At 53.7% G+C, this 14,996-nt stretch overlaps 1 protein-coding gene across 3 annotated transcripts in view; it reads left to right on the top strand.

Moving 5' to 3' along the window:
• The window catches only part of PDZRN3 (PDZ domain containing ring finger 3), a 147,590-nt gene that overhangs the window by 18,217 nt on the left and 114,377 nt on the right, over positions 1–14,996 (top strand). The window lies entirely within an intron of this gene.

The raw sequence follows: 14,996 nt of genomic DNA, 5'->3' as shown, positions 1-14,996 counted from the left end.
GAAGCTCAGGCAAAGGTTGACCTTGGGGACGTCGGCTCATACCAGCTTGCCCTCTGTGTTCTCAGGTCCTCATGCTCACTTCCGACTTCACCTCTGGCAGGTGTGTGGGCTCACAGGGCCATGGAGCCCCTGCCCCCACCCGCACCGCGGTGGCGGCGTCATCCTGGTGTTGCTGGCTTGTGTGGGCTCTCATTGAGTTAGATTCAAATGAGTAGTTTTTGCTGGTGTTTTTGACCATTCTGGTTGGTCTTCTAATGGGTAAATGTACGGCTAAACGGGTTGGATCGCATATGAGAAATAAATTCAATGTTTGAACCCAAGGTGTTGACTCGTGGGGCCATGGCCATAGAAAGCAAATTAACTAGGAAACCGTAGAAACGGCCCCGACCCCACTGGGTATGTTTCCAGACACATTTGCACAGTATCTGTATTTCTTGAGCACTTTCCTGGCCCATTTCAAAAGCTTGGACATGGGGAGTTCTGAGCAGAAGGTGACGTTCCCGTGGGGACAGCCAGGGTCTCGCTTCTCCATCTCCTTGGGACGCGTGCACGTGTGCAAATGACCACACTTAGGGTGACCTGATTCTCAGGGAAATGACAGTTAAGGCTCGCAGGACACCAGCTGTGGTCGCTGAGCTGCTGGGAGGGGCCTGGTGTGGTTTTAGGGTCATTGTTAATGTTTACACCCTTGGACTTTTTGAGCGTTTTTAAGCTTGGAGCCCTTTTTGCCGAGTGCTTCAGGGTCCGTGTTTGTACCTTGTGGGCGGGAGCAGGTCCCGGTGGGAAGGTGTGCGGCCAGCGCTTTCCCAGCAGCACACATGCTGACTCGCTGTCCTTTTCTTCTGAGAGAGAATACATTTTCTGAGACTGTTATTCAAAAAGATAAGTACAGCTTCCGTTGCCAAGGGTTTGGTTGGAACAGCCAGTTTCTCTAAGTAATGGATTTCATTGCTCTTATGTTTTGCAAATGAATCCACAGCTGGGCAGGATTTTCTCTTGGCAAAGGGTGACGTGTGTTTGAAACGTTCAGTACGGTTTCTGGTAAGTCACATTCCCAGTTTGGACAGTGTGTAACGCATTAATCACGTCCAGTGCTGAGGTGGAAAGAAGGCTGATCCAGGAGAGAAAGGACGTCTGTGTAATGGCAGTGACACACTGCCCTTCCCAGTTACATTCTGACCCCTTCTGACGTGAGGCCGTCGTTCCCATGGCTGGAAAACGTGCCCTCCACTTCCCTGTCTGTGCCTGAGTTTATTAACAGGCCTGGATTGGATTCTTCTTAGTGTGTGTGAGTGTACATGTGTACGTGTTGTGTACATGTGTACGTGTGTGTGTACATGTGTACGTGTTGTGTACATGTGTACGTGTGTGTGTACATGTGTACGTGTTGTGTGCATGTGTATGTGTGTGAGTGTACGTGTGTACGTGTGTGTGCACGTGTACGTGTGTGAGTGCACGTGTACGTGTGTGTACATGTGTGTGTGTGTGAGTGTACATGTGTACGTGTGTGTGCACGTGTGCACGTGTGCCTGTGTGTGGCCTCCCTGGTCCCCACCCCAGTCATGGTCATAGTGACCCTGCATCCCTGGCAAGGGGTGGGGCGGCCACTTGGGCAGAGACGTGTCTTCTGCGAAAGCCTCGTGCTGCTGCAGGGCGAGCGCCTCAGGATAGTGTTGTCACCGCCCCCCTTTCCACCTGACTGCCAAGTGACAGCTGCCGTGGACAGTGGGGCTCCTGCCTGGGTGCTCCCGTGGCCGGGAGTCCTGAGCCCCCTGGGATCACATGCCTCCCAGCACATGCAGCCACAGCTGGGGCCTGCTGACCCGGGAGCCCACGCCCCATTGGCACCTCGTGTCCCGTCTGCCCCGGGTGGGGACGGGCAGCCCGTCGTGCCCATCGACCCCACGTCTCATGGAGTCACAGCTAGTTCTGCATGTTCAGTGTTTGTTCCCGACTGTCGTGTGTCCTCCTCAGCATCCTTAGGACAACGGGGTCACAGAAGTCACAACGAGTGATCAGCAGGAGTGAGAAGCCCTAATAGGTCTTCATGTGACCGACATGGTAATTCTTTGCATACGTGCTGGCTTCGCGTTCCACGAATAGGTGAAACGATGGCGTGTTCCTTGTCAGCCACCTTCAAAGTGCCAGAAGAGATCACATTCTCCGCTCTTATGTTGACTCAGAGGAATATTGGGATATCATAAAATTGTGCAGAGTTCATATTTCTTTAACAAAGTCTTCCCTTGAGGTTGCAAGTTCCGTTTAGTTTATTTTTCGGGTAACCCCTTTACCTGTTGAGAGTAATGGAGTACCTCAGTGTAGAAAAATCGGAAACACAGTAATTATGAAGGTGGAAACAGAAACCCTTACTGACAGTAAGCGTTGTGTTGACACAGCCCGATTGTCAGTTTGCTCCCTGGGAAGGTGCGCAGCGGCCACAGGCTGGAGCTGGAGGGGGCTGGAAAGGTGCGTGTGAACACAAAGTATTTCCTTTCTTCTTTTTTTAAAATTTATTAGGGTGACAATAGTCAAGTTACATAGATTTCAGGTGTACAATTCTGTAATACATTATCTCACATTGTGTGTTCACCACCCAGAGTCAGTTCTCCTTCCATCGCCATGTATTTGATCCCCTCACCCTCATCCACCACCCGCCCCCTTACCCTCTGGTAACCACTGAACTATTGTCTGTGTCTATGAGTTTTTCTTTCTTTGTTTGTCTTGTTCCTTTGTTGTTTTTGGTTTTATATCCCACATATCAGTGGAGTCAAACACAAAGTATTTTCATTGCTGGTTCTAAACTCGAGCTCAAATGACATGGGAAGAACTCCAGGCAAGTAGGATGATGTGTGATCCCGTGGCAGCACTGTTGTTCGGTTTCTGTCATTTCGAAACATCCGAAACAGGGTGCTTATAAGAACCTTGGGTTACACATGTTGGGGACGTGGGGTAGAATCACTGGAGAAAAGGGACCGAGCAAGAAAGAAATATCTCACCATATTGTTATCGAGAGCTTGAAACTTCTTCGTATGGTCAGTGGGCTGACGTCTTCATTTTCATCAGTGATTAAAAGGTTAAGTTTGAAAACTGGAAGAAAGGACTGCTTTTCCCTTTCCTCCCAACGGACCAGTGATAATGGGGACAGAGTGAAGTTGCCATTTCCCCGTCAGCGTCTTGGTACCTGGAGAACCCATCCTGGTGGACGGACCAGCCGGGCAAACGTGATGGCACGGCTGGGACACCGAACGCTGAGTTTGGCAGAATCAATCTCAGAGAAACGTTGAAACCTTGGTGTTTGTGTTTTATTCACAGTCTACACCAAACTTCCCCTCTTATTAGCCACGGTCCTTGAATTAGCTGTGTTTTGACAAATACGACTTTTTCCGATTGTTTAGTTAAGAACTTGTACAAATGTACCTAACTGTGTCTGGACATGTACAGGAATCTGAATGGATATCTGTGCCTGACACACGAGCACTTTGCTGATGTCACACTAGTCACTTGTGAGATGGCACCTTTATTTCATGTGTCACTCATTGGAGACCCAGGAGAAACTGGATGGAGTTTTCAGCTGTTTTGCGTATAAGTCCATGTTTAGTAACCTTTGTTTCTACTTTGACAGAAAGGAGAGGCGGCTCCTTGGGTCAGGTGGCATTCTGGAAAGTGGGGGCAGGGAGATCTCTGTTTGACAAGCGACCTGGCTCCCTGTGAGGCCCATTCATCGGGACTTCAGCTTAAGTTGCTCGATACATCACGCAAATAAATCTCAGTTTCATCTGCTGAAGTTTCCAGACTTAACAGACCTGCAGGGAAACCCACTGATTCAAAGAGAAGAGGACTGTCGTTGCTATTTCTGCTGAAAGGTTGTTTTCCGTTCTCTGTGGTGGTTTTGAAAGTTGAGTCCATAGAATTGTTGTTGTTGCCGTAATTAGAACATTGGATGTGAGGCTGTTTGTTTGTGGCCTTTTGTTACCATCAATCCCAGTTCTGAGTGGTTTTTTCAGATGTAAAGTGGAGATTTGAGTAGAGAAGCAGTCCATAGGCTCCCTTCCTCGGGAATCAGCTTGTTCCGTCTTACGTGTGCACGGGAAACAACAGCCAGAGGGGATGAGGATACCGTCTTGTTCTCAGCGGGACCCTAGGCTGTTTCGGGATCAGGCAGGACAGGAAGTGACAGCAGCTCGTGTCACAGGAGCGGGAGGCCCATCCTGGGAAGTCCTAGTGGGGCTGTCGGCAAGCTCAGCCCAGTGTTTCCCAAACTGGGTCCTTTGCCTCCTGCTGAGTTGCACGTATACACCACCTGCTTTGCTAAAACTTCGCATTGTTCTTAAAGCAACGTGCCAGTGTTATCCTGCATTTCCTTTAGAAGGAAACTGTATGTCGTGGTTGTATGTGAAAGTCATTTTCTTGTGCTGTAAATAGAAGACAGCAGTAAAATGAATACAATAAAAGCGTGTAGTTGGTCAATTTCAGATCCTGACTTGCTTCCTCTTTGTTTAAGAGCAAACTCACCCTGTGGGACTGGAAGTTGGTGGGACTGGGAGCTTTGCAGTGTCGCCCGGGCTGGTCCTGGCCGGGTGATGGTTAAGTGTGCGTGTGCTGAGAGCAGCAGCGAGGCATAAGGTCTGCTCGCTTCCTGTCTGTGCGTAACTTCCTGTCTGTGCATTACACGTAGATAAAGTTCATTTCCAAAATGCTGCTACAGCTGTCGAGGCCACGTTTTACGCGCAAGCCCGAGCTGCCCTCACAGGTGTGAGTGGGTCCTGGGACGTGTGCGTGAACATTGGAAAAGGTCACGAGATGTTTGTCCTCACCGCGTACAGAGCTCTCTGCTGTTTCTATTTCTGTCCCATTTTTTAACGTTGTTCGTGCCCCACCCAGTTAGTGGCTGACTGAAGGACAGTGGTCAGCAGTGTGAAAACATTCTGCTTCAGAGGCAGAGCTGCGCCTCTGTGTTGACAGCAGAGCCTTTTCTCACATTCTCCTCTGGAGTCCGGCAGACCGGCCGACGGCACGTCTGTGTCCCAGCCTCCTGCAAACTGGAGTCACTGACATTAGAATTGACTCCGGCGTCTGCTCCCAGCCTCTGTGCAGCTGCTGGGAGGAGGTGTCCTGTGAGGCTTGCAGGTCCTTGGGGGGGGCACGGAGGGTCGTGCTCAGGAGAAGGTCCTGCACGCGGGCCGTGTGGACCGAGCTGTGTGTGCTGGGTTCCCAGGCCCCCGCATTGCGCCCCGTGTGGGGAATGGCTCAGTGTGTGTCGCCTGCCTTGGAAATAGAGTTTCAGGTCACATGGCTAACTTCTGTGGGTAAAACTGCAGGGGGGCTGACATTAGGGCACAAAGGCAGGTGACAGTGTGTCCCGAGGTCTGGGTGACATTGGACACTTTGACAGCAGACAGGTGGGGTCTGCCAGCTGTCCACATAGGAATAGCAATGGCTTAAAATAGATGCGTGTCCCAGAGCAGTATCCAGCCTTAGACCTGCTCTGTTGGGAGCGGGGAGTCAATGGCCTCCGTCCCCCCCAACATGGCGTGAGGGCGCCCTGCTTTGCTTTTTTAGAAAACAGATACATTTAATGGGATCATAAGAAAATCAGGACTTGGGTTTTTGATTCACCAGACTTAGGAGTCTGCTGCGTTTATGACCTGCTGTCTTTCTGTATTTCAAGCAGAGACTGTCCCTGGTCTTGTTTAGTGGGAGATGCTGGAGGGGTGCTCTCTGGTTGCCTGGCTCCCGTGACAGCCAGTGGGGATTTCCTCCAGCACGTGTGCCTTTTGCTTGTGCAGCCGAGGCTGTGCCGGCAGACCTGGGAAGCACTTGACACTGGTCACCCTGTCCCCTTCCGTTTCAGTGGCTTGGGCCTGGCCTTGCTGCAGGACCCAGTTTTAGTGACGTCAGGTCAGTGACTGCCACGCACGGTAACAGGTCTGCACTCGCTTCTGTTGGAGTAAGCGGTTGTCTTCCGTGGGATTGTCACACGTCTTCCCGGAAGTAGATCCTTTGCCAAGTCCCAGGGCGGTGCTGACCCGGTGGAACCTTGTGGGCCCCTGTGGTGGGAGCGTGAGTGCAGCCTCACACAGGCCCTCGGGCCTCTCGCCCCAGACACACCCAGAGCAATCTGACGGGCAGGATGGTGTGTTTGAAGCCTGTTGTAGCAAACAGATGCATTTCACCTTCTTACTGTTATCTTTCTGCCAAAATGTTTGAGATCTGGGTTCTGTGCTGAACTAGTGAGAACGGGACAAGCTGAAATAGCATTACTGCCAAGCTGAAATCAGTGTGAGCGCTAATTCACGTAAATGAAAATGTCCGGGAGACATTGCTTAGCGACGTTGCCTGATTGTTTTCTAGCGACACTTGCTCACAGAAGGTGTGAAACGCGATTCCTGAGCTTGGAATGCTAAGACTCGCACGCAGCAGCTCTCTTCGTCTTTCCCTTAAGCACCTGAGCCAAGAAAGGAAACTAAAATGGTCTGGAGTTGGGCGTTTGCGTGTGTGTTCACACGCCAGCCAGCTGCAAGCTGAAAGGTTATCGCTCCGAGGTGGAGGCGGCCTGGGCTCACGGAAAAAGAGTTCATTTTACAATAGTAATTTTTTTTGTTAAGTATTTCAAAAAGAGGAGGTAAATCAAAACCAGTGCAGTTTCTCTTTTTGGGATATGGATGGCAGAGTTCATCCAAATGGACGTTTTTATAGTGAGTAATATCTGTTACAGAAGCTGAGGCAGTGGTAAGCTCTGTGCATCAGATGCTTCTGTCAGCTCACGGCCGTGACTTTGCACTAAACACAGCATTTTGCTTAGCTTGATACCCAACCAAGAATGCACAATATTAATAAGAGAATGTGGTGCCGTGTTTTGTATTTCCTTTTTTGAAACAGCCATTAAGAGCTGTTTCGTGATGCCCCATAGGTAACACTGGAATCGAAACCAGGATAACTCTAGAGAAATCCAAATAAATGTTTCAAGGAAGTTTAACAAAACAAGCACAAAAATTTGGTTGTTTCTTAGTAACAATCTATGTTTTTCTAAGTCATTTTCCATGTAGGTTCTTATATGCATACGGGCACCGTTAAATGGGGGAATGAATAAGGCATCAGAGTTGGTCACTTCTGGAAATGTGGCCGTTGTCTTTACCTGAGCAAAACTTGTGGTGACCGCCCAGGTGAAGGCTGAGGTGGACGCGGTCTGCCTGCGGGTCCTGCTTCCTGCTTCCCGCCTCCTGCTTGGAACTGGCCTCGTCTGTCTCCCTCCTTCCCCCTTTCCTTCTGACTTCACCAGGGGCAGCTGACTTCCAAAGGCGGTGACGGCAGGCGCTACTGAGACGGGATGGTGGGTTCCCTGTGTGCAGGGCAGTGAGGCAGAACCTTGGGTTAGGAACAGCCTGCCCTTTCCTTCCTGCTGTCTGTCCCTCCTCAGCACTGCAGACAGAGGGACGCCCTGGCCTTGGCGGCCCCGGATGTGAGAGCCGCTGGCTGTTGGCGGTTTAGGCCACAGCCCTCCTGCGGGACAGCTTGAGCTCGGGGCCGGAGACCTATTGGGACAGACTTGGCACTTGTGGTCAGGGCAGGGAGCCCTGGGGGGGGGGGTGGGCGCCTTGCTGCGTGTCCCTGCTTTCTGGAGATTGGATATGTTACTTTAGTGATGTCAGCGTCGTCTGCATGTCCCACCAACTGGTCATGGATTCCCATGGTCCAGTCTCCGCGGACCCTTCATCCTGTCGCGTTGAGAGTCACTGTCTCCGGTGCTGACCCGTGCGGGGCAATGGTCACACCTGAGGCCCCTGTCCCTTTCACTGGTGGCACCTTCTCCTCTCCTTCCGTTAAACTCTGCTCTGGTGCTGGAGGTCTCACGGGGCAAGAGAAGCTCCTGGCTGATGAGTGTCGTCTGCAGAGCGATGGGCTGGGCACACGGGGCTGGGGCAGAGCGTGTGGACGTCACAGTGGGCAGTGCGGGGTGTCCCGGTGAGTGCACACACGTCCCCGCGTGGAGGTCTGGGCACTGGTGCCGAGAGGGCTGCCTGCTGCATGGGGCTGGGTCGCTCGGGCGGTGGCGTGTTGCTGCACGGTCCCGGGACAGTTGGAGGACCGAGTGGCCGCGTGGACGAGGCCACATCAGCCACGGTGTGAATCCAGAGCTGGCTGTTAGCTGTGCAGCCCTGAGCGAGCTACTCAGCTTCTTGTCTGAAAATGAGGGTGGCAGCACCTGCCTTGGAAACTTGCTGTGCAGATTGAATGAATTAATGCGTCTCTGGGTTTTAGAAGCTCGTGGGAGACAGCTCGGCAAGAAGTTCTCCCTGGCCTTATTGTCACGTGCTTAGCGGGGGTTACTCCCCGGCGGGCTCCTGCCGACGTCCAGTGGGAAACTCGGCCCCGGTGTCTTAGCTCCTGGGACTTTCCCGCGGCCCTGCAGCAGCAGGTGTCCTGTCCCCATTCCACAAGGGACTCCAGGGGACTCAGGGTGTTGCCTTGTGGGAGGTCTCAGCCAGCAGATGCAGACGACGGGGTCCGAATCTACTCTGGCGCTATCTCCTTCTGTCACACGTCTGCCCAGCCAGTGGAAAGAGGTATCACACGGCTATGCGTGTGTTTTTATTTATATACAGATACACATATCTCTGCGTAAAATATTTATATTTTGTTTTAAGACGTTACTGCAGTCTGTGGAGCTTTGGACAGTTATGGGACCCGGTGCACAGCATGGTGCCAGCAGTGGCGTAACTTGGGGGCTGGAAGGGGGAGGTTCTGAGAGCTTCATTCTCATAACGTTGTCTCTGTTTTTAAAAACACCTTTCATTGAAAATACAACTGCCCAGATTATAAACTTACATGTAGTTTCTACAATCATTGAAGCGATAGAAACTGTAAAACAGGAGGGACGAGTGTCTGACCGCCCTCCCGGCTGCCCCTCGTGTCTCGCGTGAGCGGCGTCCAGCCTGGCACGGCCTTCTCCTTGTCACACGGAGCTAGACGCACGTGCACACGCGTGGGATAGCTGGTTTTTCTCGTCTTTCCTGGCTCGTGGTCTTTATACAACTGCAGTCGTTTTCCGACTTGCGGCCTTTTAACCATGTGTCATGCACATGCCACCAACAGATGCAGGGTGACTCAGTGGTCTTAATAAACACAGCCCGCTTCTCATGGACGTGGCCCCAGGGGACTCTGACACAGGTATCGGTACGGCCTTCAGTCATCCTGCGTTTGGGGACCTGCAAACGCTGCTGTGATACTGTCCCTGTATGTTGTCCCTTGGGTCCTGTGGTTCGGCCCCCAGGAGGTCTGTATACTACATATTCACATAACCTCTGAAATTTTATTTTCCTCGCTGAGCAGTTATTTCTTTACAATTAGAGATGAAATTTTAAATAAACTGTGTACTAAATCCCACATTCACTCCCACTCACACGTCACACACACTCAGGGCCCATGTTGGAAGACGTAGCTTCCAAAAGCAGAGTCACATTGATTCAAGACTGAGGTCGCAGGGGTGTGTCAATGAAGCCCGTGGGCCGTGGTGAAGGCCCGGGGCAGGGTCACGGCTACGGCCGCGGCACAGGGTGTGTCGGCCTCAACACGTGGGGGAGACCGGCGAGCACACTGAGCAGACTGTCAGTGCCCTTGGCCGCCTCAGCTGACTGGCAGAGAGCCGCACACGCACACGCACACGCTCACGCACGCGTGCACACGACTCTGTGGAGAAGAAACCCAGAGCCGATGTTGATGCGTCTGCGTGGGACTGTTTTATATGTAGTAGTATGTTTGAGCCTTGAACGTTCCTGCTATGTGAACCTCAAACCCCAGAATTCATCCCCCCGAAAGGTACTTTGCTGAAATACAAGCTGCTGCCAGCTGCTTCTGTTACGTTCCGTAGGGGCTGTTGTCTGGATGCGAGAGAGGCGACTGTATTGTTTCAGAATTAGTTTGAGGTAGATTTTATTGCTGTGAGGCAAGTGTAATTCAAACTCGTCTCTGCAAAGATAACATGCACGCGTCCTCGCTTAAGGAGGCTGAGCGGCCACAGCCGTGGACGGTGGGGAGGGGCTGTACTGACGTCTCCGGTGGGGGCGAGCGTCCTCCCTGGGACGAGCCCTCCGTGGGGCCAGCAGAGCTGTCCCCTGCTGGCGTCAACCCCACTCGGGGGGAAGGGCCACATCACGGTCACTAAGCACCTGGCCGTGGCAGAGAGAGAAGGGCAGGCTGCAGCGCTCAGCGCCGAGCGAGCCCAGGCCTCCACATCCATTCCCGAGCCGCCGCGCTGCCCAAGCGACGGTGCTGAGAGGAGAGGGCCAGGCCAGCACTCGGCTCAGCCAGCCCGTGTGCTTGGGGGATACAGACCCCTGTGGGCACCTGGCAAGGCTTCTGCTGCCCTTGTGCTTACGTCCCTTCGTCCCTGCCCACGTGTGTGCACGCTCAGTTCCATGGGGCATGTCGGCTCCTTGGATCCCACCCAGCAGCCCCCTGTGAGGACAGCAGCGTCCTGGACAGAGCTCGGAGGGTCGTTGACCCCCAGCCAAGGTCAGCTCCATCCGGAAGGGCTTGCATTTCCCTAATGGGAAGCAGACCCCACAGAGCACGTCACAGAGTGTAGCTTTCGACATGGAAGCTGACAGATGTGACTTAGGGAGAGGGACAGGACCTTTCTTTCGTGGGACACCTTCGTCTGCAATCACCACTTCCCCAATGGGGTCTGACACCTGTAACTTTATGGTCTGAAAGAGCTTAGTGTACCTCTCGATGCAGACATCGCCCCTTACATGTCCCACACCTGGTGGCATATGTCCCACGGGCACCTGCTCTACCTGACGTCCGGGCTTGGTGCCTCGTTAGCACTTTCCAACATTATGTGACCTGTGAGTCACACTGTCACATGGTCAGGTTGTCAGGGGCAGGTTTTTCTCTTGCAGTGACAGCCGTTCTCACGCTGGGACACTTTTCACTGTCCCTCATTCCCAAGGCAGCTGCAAGTTGAGGCTTTGCCACTTACAGGTGGCCACTTCCAGGACCTGCTCACCTTCGTTTTCCCATTGAAAACCAGTAAGAGTGGTACTTCTAAAAGTGAGCGTTTTGGAATCGGTAAAGGGACGGGATAACCCGTGACACGTGCTGAGTAACTGGGATCCTGAAAGGATGGCTGTCGTCCAGCGCCGCTGTGTCTGGTCTCAGCCCGTTCAGCGTGCTTTGAGATTCGTCTTCAGATGTGACTCAGGTGTCCCTGCGTCGGGCTCCAGACCGTGGGGCATCGGGGCCGGCTGCTGGGAACTGGGAGTCACTATGCCCACCAACCAAGACCCCATGTGACGGTTTTCCCCACTGTGAGTGAGGACGAAACTCTGCAGCAAAGTCTGCAGATCGGTCCCTGACGTGTGAGGGACTCGTGTCCCAGCAGGAGCGAGAGGTGGCCGGCCGGGTGGCACTGCCTCCTGGGGGCTCTGGACCCTTACCGTAGGGACAGATTCTGAGCACTTCACCCTAATCGACCGCCCCCCCATCTTTCCCTCCCTCCCCCATAAGCCCAGGTTTGTTGTAATCATTCTCGTTCTTGCACGTAAATATTTCCTCCTAATGGGAACGATGCAGGAGCCGATGGAACCCACACGAGCAGGGAGGTTGCCCCGTCCAGGGTCCCCGAAGACGCACAGGGCACCTCTGTGGCCGATGCATCAGCAAACTGAGTAAAAGGACTCTTTTCAAGGATTCGGGGGGGGGGGGAGTGCAGGGCAGGGGTTGCCAGCGCTTTTCTGTGAAGGCCCAACAGTAAGCACCTTCTGCTTCGGTCCATGGCTCTGTGTCAGGACTTAACGGCCCAATTGAAAGGAACGGGTATGGCTCCCAGAACGCCTCCTTAAGAAAAACTGGCTTTGGGCCGTATCTGGCTTCCGGCCAGGCTGTGCGGCCCCTGGTGTGGGGACGCCAAGACCGTGGGCAGTGGCCTGGCCGGGCGCGGTGCTGGGTCCAGTCTGGCCTGAGGGCAGGCAGGAAGGGGTCCCCAGAACCCAGTGTGGGGGCTGCCCCACAGGAGCTGTGCTGTGGAGGGTCACTGCTGTCCAGTGGCCGGTTGCAAGTGGGGAGCGGGGGACAAGCCCAGGCCCCATTTCTCCTCCGTCTGGCTCTGCTACGCCCTTGACGGCCAGCTGGACGCCAGCGGGGCCAGGAGCACGTGGGCTGTGGTGAGCTGCGGGCAGGAGGGACAGGGGCAGGCGGAGGTAATGACACCCGGACCTCCGTCCCTGTGGGTGAGCCCACGTCAGCAGGAGGCCTGCACCTCTGCCTCCGTGGGGGCTTCACGTGCGTTCTCTCCGTTTCCAGGCTGGACTGTGAGTGAGGGGAGCGTGACCCGAGCCTCCCACAGGCCCTGGGCCGCTCCCTGCGGACGTGTGTGCTGGGCGCTGTGGGGAACAGTAGGGGCAGCTGCACACAGGGACGCCTCGGTGACAGGGTGAACGGAAGTGTCCCCCAGGTGTGAGCAGGTGAGCCCACTGAGGGGAAGCAGTGCTTAGTCCCCAAGCGTCACGTCCCATCACACGGCGGGTCACAGCAGGGCCTGCACGAGTGTCCAATCCGCCCACAGTTACACTACGGACTCTCTGAAGTGTCTCAAACGTCTTGTGCTTGTTTGCTCTGAATTTGTTTTTACTCTTGTTTCGGTTTTGTGGTTCTTTCTCTAGGATTTGGCTTCTTTCTTTCAGCTCTCAAAGCTGTTACTCTGAATGCACAGTGACCCACACCAGCCTGGTGTCCGTTCTGTGACGTCCGGCCTGCAGGACCGAGGACACACTGGTCCTGGTTTTTATCGACAAGTGTATTTAGCCGGCGAGTTTAATCAAGCAGAATAAAATGGGTGCAATTGATGGTTTCAACAGGAGCCTCAGGGAAGCTGTGTTTGGTGTTGGCACTGGGCTCTGACAAGCAAACTACCTCGGGAGACGGGTCTCCTGGTATTTTTGCAGTTAGGGTCACTCCCTCACTTTACATTCAGAGGAAGGCGTGTGAAAAGTCCCACTGAGAGGTGGGGGCCCAGACAACGTTGTCTGGGGCTCTGCGGCCTGCAGAGGTCACCCTCACATGAGGGTGATTGGTGATGACAGCTGAGTGCACCTCAGGCCCTGACGCTCAGGGCTCAGCCTCTGCCACATCTGGCAGGTGACTTGTTTTGTGTCAGCTGTGCTTTGAAAGGGTGACTAGTCCGTCAGGTGTTAATTGCATTATTTTCATCCGTCTCGGTTTACATGTTGTTCTTCTGTCGTCCTTCACACCTGGCAGAGCTTGACTCCCCATTTTGGGGTGGGGGACAGTGAACTGCTCCCTAGCCCAGGGTATGTGTGCGTGTGCACACGCGTGTACAAACACGTGTGACTTCTGAAGGACATGTGGCTGTTCATTTACAATGACAGCAACGTGACTACAGCTGCGTAGGTGGGTTTTCTCTCCTTTTCCTTCCTCCCTCCCTTCATCCTGCTGCCCCTCTTCTCCCGTGTGGTAAACGTCTCGTTCTGACGTCCAGGCTACATGACTAAGGTTTGGGCGGCGACACGCATGTGTGAAGAGGCTCATTGCTGAGCTCTGTACAAAAAGTGATTCTGATCAACAGAAATAACCGTGGAAACAAGGACGGGCCTTGGAGACCCGGTCGCTCAGCCTCCTCTTTCTGCAGTGAGAACAGGCCTGCGGCCCCGGGGGCGGCGGAGCAGCTGGGACGGCAACGGGATGTGCTTGTGGGCACACACTTTGTTAAATGCACTGGGGTGACAATGGATAGTAAAATTATATAGGCTTCAAGAGTACAATTCTGTATTACATCATGCGTACATCACACTGTGTGCTCACCACCCAGAGTCAGTTCTCCTTCCATCACCATATATTTGATCCCCTTTACCCTCATCTCCCACCCCCCACCCCCCTTACCCTCTGGTAACCACTAAACTGTGTCTGTGTCTGTGTGTCTTTGTTTCTTTATTTGTCGTACTCATCATGCTAAGAGAAATAAGTCAGAGAAAGTCGAGAACCACGTGACTTCACTCACATGTGGGATATAAAACCGGACGTGACAAGCGAGCATGTGTTCCCGTCACAGGCTTTTGCTTTGCTTTTCACCTGCACTGCGTCCTCTTCTGCGAGCGTTGTGTGTTTTCAACGCCCCCCCCCCCCCACGCCCTGTGACCCAACCGCAAACATCATCCAGTTTGGTCATTAGTCTGTAGTTTTCTATTCAACGAGGCTGCCATTTTCAGGTTTCTAGTAGAGAAAGCCAATGTCAGGTTCTGGGACAGAAGGATGGGACGAGTGTCCGAGAAGCCATGTTTTGTTGTGTGGAGCCTTCTGAGCTGTCACAGCTGTCCGTGTGGAAGGGAGACCGGGGGGTGGGTCTCTAAGCAGTGTGACAGGTGTGGGGCATTGCCCTGGAGTCCATGCTGCAGGGCTGGCTCTTCCAGAAGGTCCCGGCACCTCTGTGGCCTGTGAGCAGCATGTGTGCTGTCAGTGAGCACGCTCCAGAATCAGCTGTGTGGTGCTTTTGTGTGCAGTGCTGTTTGTGTTTACTTTTAGGGCGACCACGTTGAATCACAAAGGTGCTGAGTTTGTGATAAAGGTGACAGCCTGCAGAGCCCGGAAGTTTCTGCATGTCAGCTCACCAGCCCCAGGACCAGGGCTTGGCTCCGTGGCACCACACATGGGAGCAGTGACACCTTCTCGCTGGTGCTCTCGGGAGCTGCAGCCTCATCACTGGTTGTAGCTGACAGCACGCCACGGTGACGCACGTTAGCACAGCACTGGGACACAAACGGGAGAGATGAGGAGTAAAAGTCACCCTTGGGTCTCCTGTGTTGGGTCAGTGATGGCCGCTGCCTTTGGCTACGTATCGGGTGTAGGGGGTGCTGGCTGGATTGAACTCGTTGGTGTCTCTGTGTGTCTGGAGACGGCTGGGCTCCGGCGGCCTCCCCGGCAGGGCCAGCCTAGTTTGCTCGCAGCTAAGACTTGGTGGGCAGTGTTTGCCTAGCAGGGAG

The sequence above is a fragment of the Rhinolophus sinicus genome, chromosome 5 (genome assembly GCF_057876585.1).
Source record: "Rhinolophus sinicus isolate RSI-liver-muscle chromosome 5, RSI-T2T, whole genome shotgun sequence".
Lineage (NCBI taxonomy): Eukaryota > Metazoa > Chordata > Mammalia > Chiroptera > Rhinolophidae > Rhinolophus > Rhinolophus sinicus.
This window is presented reverse-complemented; position numbering and strand designations above follow the sequence as displayed.